Source organism: Callorhinus ursinus, unplaced genomic scaffold, assembly GCF_003265705.2.
Source record: "Callorhinus ursinus isolate GAN/ISIS: 27379988/994484 unplaced genomic scaffold, GSC_fseal_2.0 scaffold1544, whole genome shotgun sequence".
In the NCBI taxonomy this organism is placed as follows: Eukaryota; Metazoa; Chordata; class Mammalia; order Carnivora; family Otariidae; genus Callorhinus; species Callorhinus ursinus.
This window is the reverse complement of record NW_027398598.1, coordinates 3,107-10,666: the sequence shown is the minus strand read 5'-3', so window position 1 is coordinate 10,666 and position 7,560 is coordinate 3,107. Positions and strand designations below refer to the sequence as shown.

At 44.8% G+C, this 7,560-nt stretch overlaps 1 long non-coding RNA gene across 1 annotated transcript in view; it reads left to right on the top strand.

Annotated features, from left to right (window-relative positions):
* Positions 1-537: 537 nt before the first annotated feature.
* LOC112815787 (uncharacterized) overlaps positions 538-7,560 on the top strand; it is a 7,516-nt gene continuing 493 nt past the window's right edge. The window contains exon 1 of the long non-coding RNA XR_003206054.2: positions 538-729. This is a non-coding gene — a long non-coding RNA (uncharacterized lncRNA). The remainder of the gene's footprint in view (positions 730-7,560) is intronic.

Here is a 7,560-nt window from a genome sequence, read left to right as displayed (position 1 = left end):
AGAATCTTGAGGTCTGGGGTATGGTGTGGGCTTAGAGATGATAATTTTAGATTTGAAGTGGGGCCATGCTAGGTCAGAAAGATTGGCAATGATCAGCATAGAGGTTTCCTGAATGAAATAGAAAATAGGAAAATATGTCTGGTGGTGCTCAGGGGGTGTCCTGGGGAGGGGGTCTGCAGGCTGTGGGTGTATGGTGGGGGCCCCCTAAGAAGAGATGGGACACTGTCTCCTGTCCTTTAAGGATCTAGCGAAGGAGAAAAGTGTGGAAAGGCTGGATATTGAGTGACTCATCAGAAGGGAGGAGCATTGAAGGTGCCCACTCAGAGCCAGTGTAGCCGACAGCCGCTGCCAACCAGACCTTAGCCAGGCTGTTTGGACACTCGCTCAGATCCACAAGCAGTGAGACATGGAAGGTCACAGGTTCAATTTATTACACCACCAAAGCACCAGCCCAGGTGGCCACTTTCCCAGTCAGTTCACAGTAACTGCTCAGCCAGGGTTGGTTAGTAAAAAAGAGTCTAATTCTTGGCAGAGCCATCATGTGACAGTTGGTTTGGAATGTCCTGGGTTCTGAGTCAGCTTAGCAGCTGAGCAAACCACTCACTGGTCCCTAAAGTGGTCAACTGGTCACTGGGAAGGTTCCACGTGAGACAGCTGGTAATGTGAATGCTGGGGGAGGACGGCCAAGGTTGGGCTTCCCCTAGCCCTTCAGAGGGGCTTCCGTTGGGGGTAATTGCTTTGTGTTTTGGGTCACGGATTGTAACCTAGAGTTTGGAAGCCTAGTTAGGATTTGGACTTTTCTGTTGGCTCAGGCACCTCCTCCAGTGCATCAACTGTCTCCCACAGAAAACTCGGGGCAGGAGGGTTTGAGAAAGTGATTTGGTTCAGGGCTTTAGGGCATGATCTCAGGTGCCCTGGGCAGGTCGCAGGTGTTCAGGGGTCTCTCTCCCCAGGGAACCAACTCTATTCCTGTCCCAGACCTCATACACATCGGTATGGTAACTCCTGTCATGTCACTTAATCTCTCTACATTTCAGTGCCTCCCACTGTAGAATATGGCTTACAACCTCTGCTCTGCCCCCACCCACCTCAATAGGGCTGACCTGGGGATTACAGGAGATGGTAACAGTATCGTCCATGAGCTGTAAACCATCATTCCCATGGAAAAGCTAAGAGCGAGCTTCCCTCTTCCCTTGCTGTGGAGCCATCCAAAGGCCTTGTCTGGATTCAACCACTACCAAGCGTCTGCCTTATTCTTGCCGTCATTCAGGGACTGAACCCTTAGGGCAATTATGAAACACCATTTATTTATTTTTCTTAAGGCTTCCCTTGTGTTTAATTATTGTTAATCTCATAACATAATACTAATAAGTAGGCCATATTCACATTTCAACGTCTCAGAACAGGGGAGGGAGACAAAGAGGGTCTACATAACTTTCTCATGTACTTGTGGTTCCTTTTTTTCAAAATTTAATTTAATTTTATTATATTATGTTAGTCACCATACAGTAAACCATTAGTTTTTGATGTAGTGTTCCATGATTCATTGTTTTCGTAGAGCACCCAGTGCTCCATGCAATACGTGCCTTTCTCAATACCCATACTGGGCTAAATCATCCCCCAACCCCTCCCCTCTAAAACCCTCATTTTGTTTCCCTGAGTCCATAGTCTCTCACGGTTCGTCTCCCCCTCCGATTTCCCCCCTTCATTTTCCCCTTCCTTCTCCTAATGTCCTCCGTGCTATTCCGTATGTTCCACAAATAAGTGAAACCATATGATAATTGACTTTCTCTGCTTGACTTATTTCACTTAGCATCATCTCCTCCAGTCCCATCCATGTTGATGTAAATGTTGGGTATTCATCTTTTCTTATGGCTGAGTATTATTCCATTGTATATATGGACCACATCTTCTTTATCCATTCGTCTGTTGAAGGGCATCTTGGCTCTTTCCACAGTTTGGCTATTGCGGACATTGCTGCTACGAACATTGGGGTGCATAGGGCCCTTCTTTTCACTACATCTGTGTCTCTGGGGTAAATACCCAGTAGTGCAATTGTTGGGCCAAGGGCAGCTCTGTTTTTAATTTTTTGAGGCCCCTCCACATTGTGTTCCAAAGTGGCTGTACCAACTTGCGTCTCACCAACAGTGTAAGAGGGTTGCCCTTTCTCCACAACCTCTCCAATATTTGTTGTTTCTTGCCTTGTCAATTTTTGCCATTCTAAGTGGTGTAAGCTCTTGTGACTGAGCTCTAGTTTCAAAGCACTGTGGTCTGAAAATATGCAGGGAATAATCCCAATCTCTTGGTACCAGTTGAGACCTGATTTGTGACCTAGGATGTGATCAATTCTGGAGAATGTTCCATGAATTCCTCCAGAGAAGAATGTGTATTCCGTTGCTTTGGGATGGAATGTTCTGAATATGTCTGTGAAGTCCATTTGGTCCAGGGTGTCATTTAAAGTCTTTATTTCCTTGTTGATCTTTTGCTTAGATGAGCTGTCCATTTCAGTCAGGGGGGTGTTGAAGTCCCCCACTATTATTGGATTGTTGTCAATGTGTTTCTTCGCTTTTGTTATTAATTGCCTTATATAACTGGCTGCTCCCATGTTAGGGGCGTAGATATTTACAATTGTTAGATCTTCTTGTTGGATAGACCCTTTAAGGAGGACATAGTGTCCTTCTTCATCTCTTATTACAGTCTTTGTTTTAAAATCTAATTTGTCTGATATAAGGATTGCCACCCCAGCTTTCTTTTGGTGTCCATTAGCATGGTAAATGGTTTTCCACCCCTCACTTTCAATCTGGGGGTGTCTTTGGGTCTGAAATGAGTCTCTTGCAGACAGCATATTGATGGGTCTTGTTTTTTAATCCAATCTGATAGCCTGTGTCTTTTGATTGGGGCATTGAGCCCATTTACATTTAGGGTAACTATTGAAAGGTATGAATTTAGTGCCATTGTATTGCCTGTAAGGTGACTGTTACTGTATATTGTCCGTGTTCCTTTCTGATCATGCTACTTTTAGGCTCTCTCTTTGCTTAGAGGACCCCTTTCAATATTTCTTGTAGGGCTGGTTTCGTGTTTGCAAATTCCTTTAGTTTTTGTTTGTCCTGGAAGCTTCTTATCTCTACTTCTATTTTCAATGAGAGCCTAGCTGGATATAGTATTCTTGGCTGCATATTTTTCTCGTTTAGTGCTCTGAAGATATCATGCCAGTCCTTTCTGGCCTGCCAGGTCTCTGTGGATAGGTCTGTTGCCAATCTAATATTTCTCCCATTATAGGTTACATATCTCTTCTCCCGAGCTGCTTTCAGGGTTTTCTCTTTGTCTCTGAGATTCGTAAGTTTTACTATTAGATGTCGGGGTGTTGACCTATTTTTATTGATTTTGAGAGGGGTTCTCTGTGCCTCCTGGATTTTGATGCCTGTTTCCTTCCTCACATTAGGGAAGTTCTCTGCTATTATTTGCTCCAATATACCTTCTGCCCCTCTCTCCCTTTCTTCTTCTTCTGGGATCCCAATTATTCTAATGTTGTTTCATCTTATCGTATCGCTTCTCTCTCGAATTCTGCCCTCGTGATCCTGTAGTTGCTTCTCTTTTTCTCAGCCTCTTTATTTTCCATCATTTGGTCTTCTATATCGCTGATTCTCTCTTCTGCCTCATTTATCCTAGCAGTTAGTGCCGCCATTTTTTATTGCACCTCATTAATAGCCTTTTTGATTTCGACTTGGTTAGATTTTAGTTCTTTTATTTCTCCAGAAAGGGTTTCTCTAATAACTTCCACGCTTTTTTCAAGCCCAGCTAGTATCTTCAAAGTCATGATTCTGAACTCTAGGTCTGACATCATACTAATGTCCATATTGAGTAGGTCCCTGGCTGACGGTACTACCTCTTATTCTTTTTGCTGAGGTGATTTTTTTCATCTTGTCATTTTGTCCAGAGGAGAATAGATGAATGAGAGAACAAAATGCTAACAGGTTAACAACATCCCCAGCAAATATACTCTATACAATTCAGAAAAGACCTGAAACCAGGGGAAAAGAAAGTGAAAGAAAGAAAAAAGAAAGAGAGAAAAAAAAACAAAAAGATAAAAATAAAAACAGAACAATACAAAAAAACCCAGAATATGATCAAATATGATCAGGCTAGTGCATAGATCAGTGCCACACACTAGATTTTGGGCGTATTTTGGTCTGTTAGAAAAAAGTGCCTCCTAAAATTTTAAAGGAAGAAAGACTTATATATACAAAATAAGGGTTGATACAATGAAGGGATGGAAGATGACTGTAAAGATGAAAATTATAAAAGATTTTATAAAAGGAATTGATAAGATAAGAGGTTGTGTTGAAAAAAGAAAGAAGAAGATTTAAAAAAAAAAGGAAAAAAAAGGGAGAGAATGTGATCAGGCAGGAGAGTAGAACAAAGCCATACACTAGTGATTTAGGGTATATTTTGATCTGTTAGAAGAAACTGTATCTCAAAATTTTAAAAAGAGAACAACTTATATATATATGCCAAAAATAAGGGTAACTACTATGAAGGGATAAAATATGACTCTAAAAATGAAAAATAAAAAATGTTTTTTTAAAAAAGGGATGGATAAGATGTTGGTTGAAAAAGGGAAAAAGAAAAATTAAAAAAAAAAACAGTTAAAAAAATTAACTTTGAAAAACTAATGAATCATGGTAAAAAAAAAAAAAAAAAAAAAAAGCCATGAATTCTATGTGCAGTATTCCCCTAGCGCTGGAGTTCTCCCGTTCTCCTTGATCGGTAAACTTGGTCTTGGCTTGCTTGCTGTTCGTGCTGATCTTCTGGGGGAGGGGCCTGTTGCCGCGGTTCCCAAATGTCTTTGCCGGAGGCGGAATTGCCCCGCCCTTGTCGGTCCGGGCTAAGCAAGCTGCTCGGGTTTGCTCTCAGGAGCTTTTGTTCCCTGCAAGCTCTCGGTACAGCTTTGGAGGACCGGGGCTAAAATGGTGGCCTCCCAATCTCCACCCGGAGGAGCTGAGAACTCGGGGCCCCGCTCCTCAGTGCGCCCCCAGGGAAAAGCAGTCAGTCACTCCCGTCTTCCCAGTCTCCGTCCTCACTCCGTGCTCACCCGGCCTGTGACCGAGCGTTTCTATCTCTGGCACCCGACCCCGTGTGGAGTCTCCAAACCCAGCAGATCCCTGCGGTGCGCTCCCGTGCCGCTCCTCCCCGGCGAGGAAGGGGAGTCTCCCCAGCTCTGCCGCTTGTTGGGTCCCTGCTGGAGGAGCAGTGGCCCAACTGGGCCGCGGATCACAGTTTATGGCCACTCCGAGCTGAGAGCCCGCGCCTCGGCTCCGTCTCTGCAGCCGGCTTCCCTGCTCTGATACCTGGGAGGTCTGCCACACTCAGGCACCCCCGGTCTTTCTGCGACCCCGAGGGTCCTGAGACCACACTGTCCCACGAGGGTTCCACCTCCCGCTTAGCCACTGGAGCGACGTCCCTCCGTGGAGCCGGCTTCTAAAAGTTCCAATTTTGTGCTCCTTGGCTCTATCACTTGCCAGAAGTGGCCGACGGAGGCCCCCTCCCCCACCGTCTATCCTCCCGAATATCGCCTCGGGTTCACTTCTCCGCACGTCCTCCCTTCCAGTAAGTGGTCGCTTCTCTGTTCAGAGAGTAGTTGCTACTCTTCTCTTCCATCTCCTGTTGAGTTCGTAGGTGTTCAGAATGGTTTGATCCCTATTCAGCTGAATTCCTGAGACCAGATGAAATCCAGGTCTCCTACTCCTCTGCCATCTTGCTCCGCCCCCTAGTTCCTGAGTCTTAACACAAACTTTGACAAGGCATTATAGCAAAAAAAAAAAGAAGAAGAAGAAGAAGAAGAAGAAGAAGAAGAAGAAGAAGAAGAAGAAGAAGAAGAAGAGGAAGAAGAAGAAGTTTCATTTGCACAGAAAACTCCCTGGCGAGAGACACAAGTCTCTGGAATACAGTTGTGACTTGGTGTCATCAAACAAACAAAATATGTGACTTCAGAAACACTCAAAGTAGGTGTACTCAGATTGGCAGAAGGCAAAAGCTGCCAGAGCTCATGGTTTTAAAATATTAACAGAGCTTAATTTCACCCTGTCTCAGGACACAAGAGCATAAACATGATTCTGTTTGAGGAAAATAAAAAAGGCAACCTTAATCAACAACAGAAGAGACAAATGGTACAGGAGACCCTTGTTTCTCTGCTCTAAATGTAGCTGAAAAATATACAGTTTGCAGCTGTATTTTAAATATACAACTTTTTTGGTAGCCAGCCCCCCTGTCATCATCTGACACTCCACTTCTGCCGGAGTTTTAACATTTTCAAAACGTACTCTTCAATGCCCACGTAAGAAAAATAGTCTAAAGGACATGAAGGCCATATGGGGATTCCTGTTGGATGACCACCTGCACTGAGATGAACTGCCCCAGTCGGAGGGAGGAGGCGAGAGTGCAGATGATTGTTTTAGCTGACCCGACAGGTCAACCACTGAGACAGCCATTCCGTTTGCTAAGATAACTGGAGTACTTCTTCTTCCCCTCAGGTTTCTCTGCATCCACCACGTGTCAAGATCCCTTAGGGTGAAAAATCACAACCACCCAACTCAAGAACCAAGCTGAAGCAAAAAGTGAAATCGATTGGCTTACGTGACTGCACGACTGCACATGAATTCTGCATGACTGCAAAATCTAGCTCAGGAGTCGCGGCCGGATGCTCAGTGTCCTCAGACTCCGTTTCCATCACCGTGGTCCTCTCAGATCTCTTTTCTTCCGGGTTGACTCCATCATCCCAACAGAGGGCCCAAAATGGCCTTTAACAACTCCGGCAAAAAAAAAAAAAAAAAAGAGGCTGGGGTATAATTCCCATTGGTCTAGCTCCGAGTCACATGCTCCGGGTTCTGAACCAATCACTGTAGCCAGAGGGATGGCTGATGCTGATTGGTCACAGCTGGGTCTTGTGCTCACTCGTGGCGCTAGGAATGAGGTGTATTGCCCTATAAACCTGGAAGGATGGGTGATTCCCCACAGATCCCCTGCAGTAATTGGAAGGTGGGGAACAGAGCCTGGGCAGGCAAAAACAGAATTCATTCTATCTTCCCCCCGGGATATACTGAGCCTTCTTGAACATCTGGTGGAATCACCTCAAACATGGACACGAGCCCCCTCCTTTATTGCCCAAGATGCCCCTATTATGCATTACTGTAAATAATCCCTGCCATGGTCTGAATGTTTGTGTCCCCTTAAATCCATATATTGAAATCCTAACCCCAAATGTGATGGCATTAGGGGGTGGGGCCTTGGGAGGTGATTAGTTTATGAAGGTGGAGCTCTCACAAATGGGATTATAAAAGAGATCCCGCAGGGGCACCTGGGTGGCTCAGTCGGTTGGGCGACTGCCTTCAGCTCAGGTCATGATCCCAGAGTCCTGGGCTCTGCTTGGTGGGGATTCTGATTCTCCCTCTCCCTCTGCCTTGCTCGTGCTCTCTCGCTCTCTCTCTGTCTCTCTCTCTCAAATAAATGAAACCTTTTAAAAAATTAAATTAAATTAAAAAATGAGAGATCCCACAGAGTTCC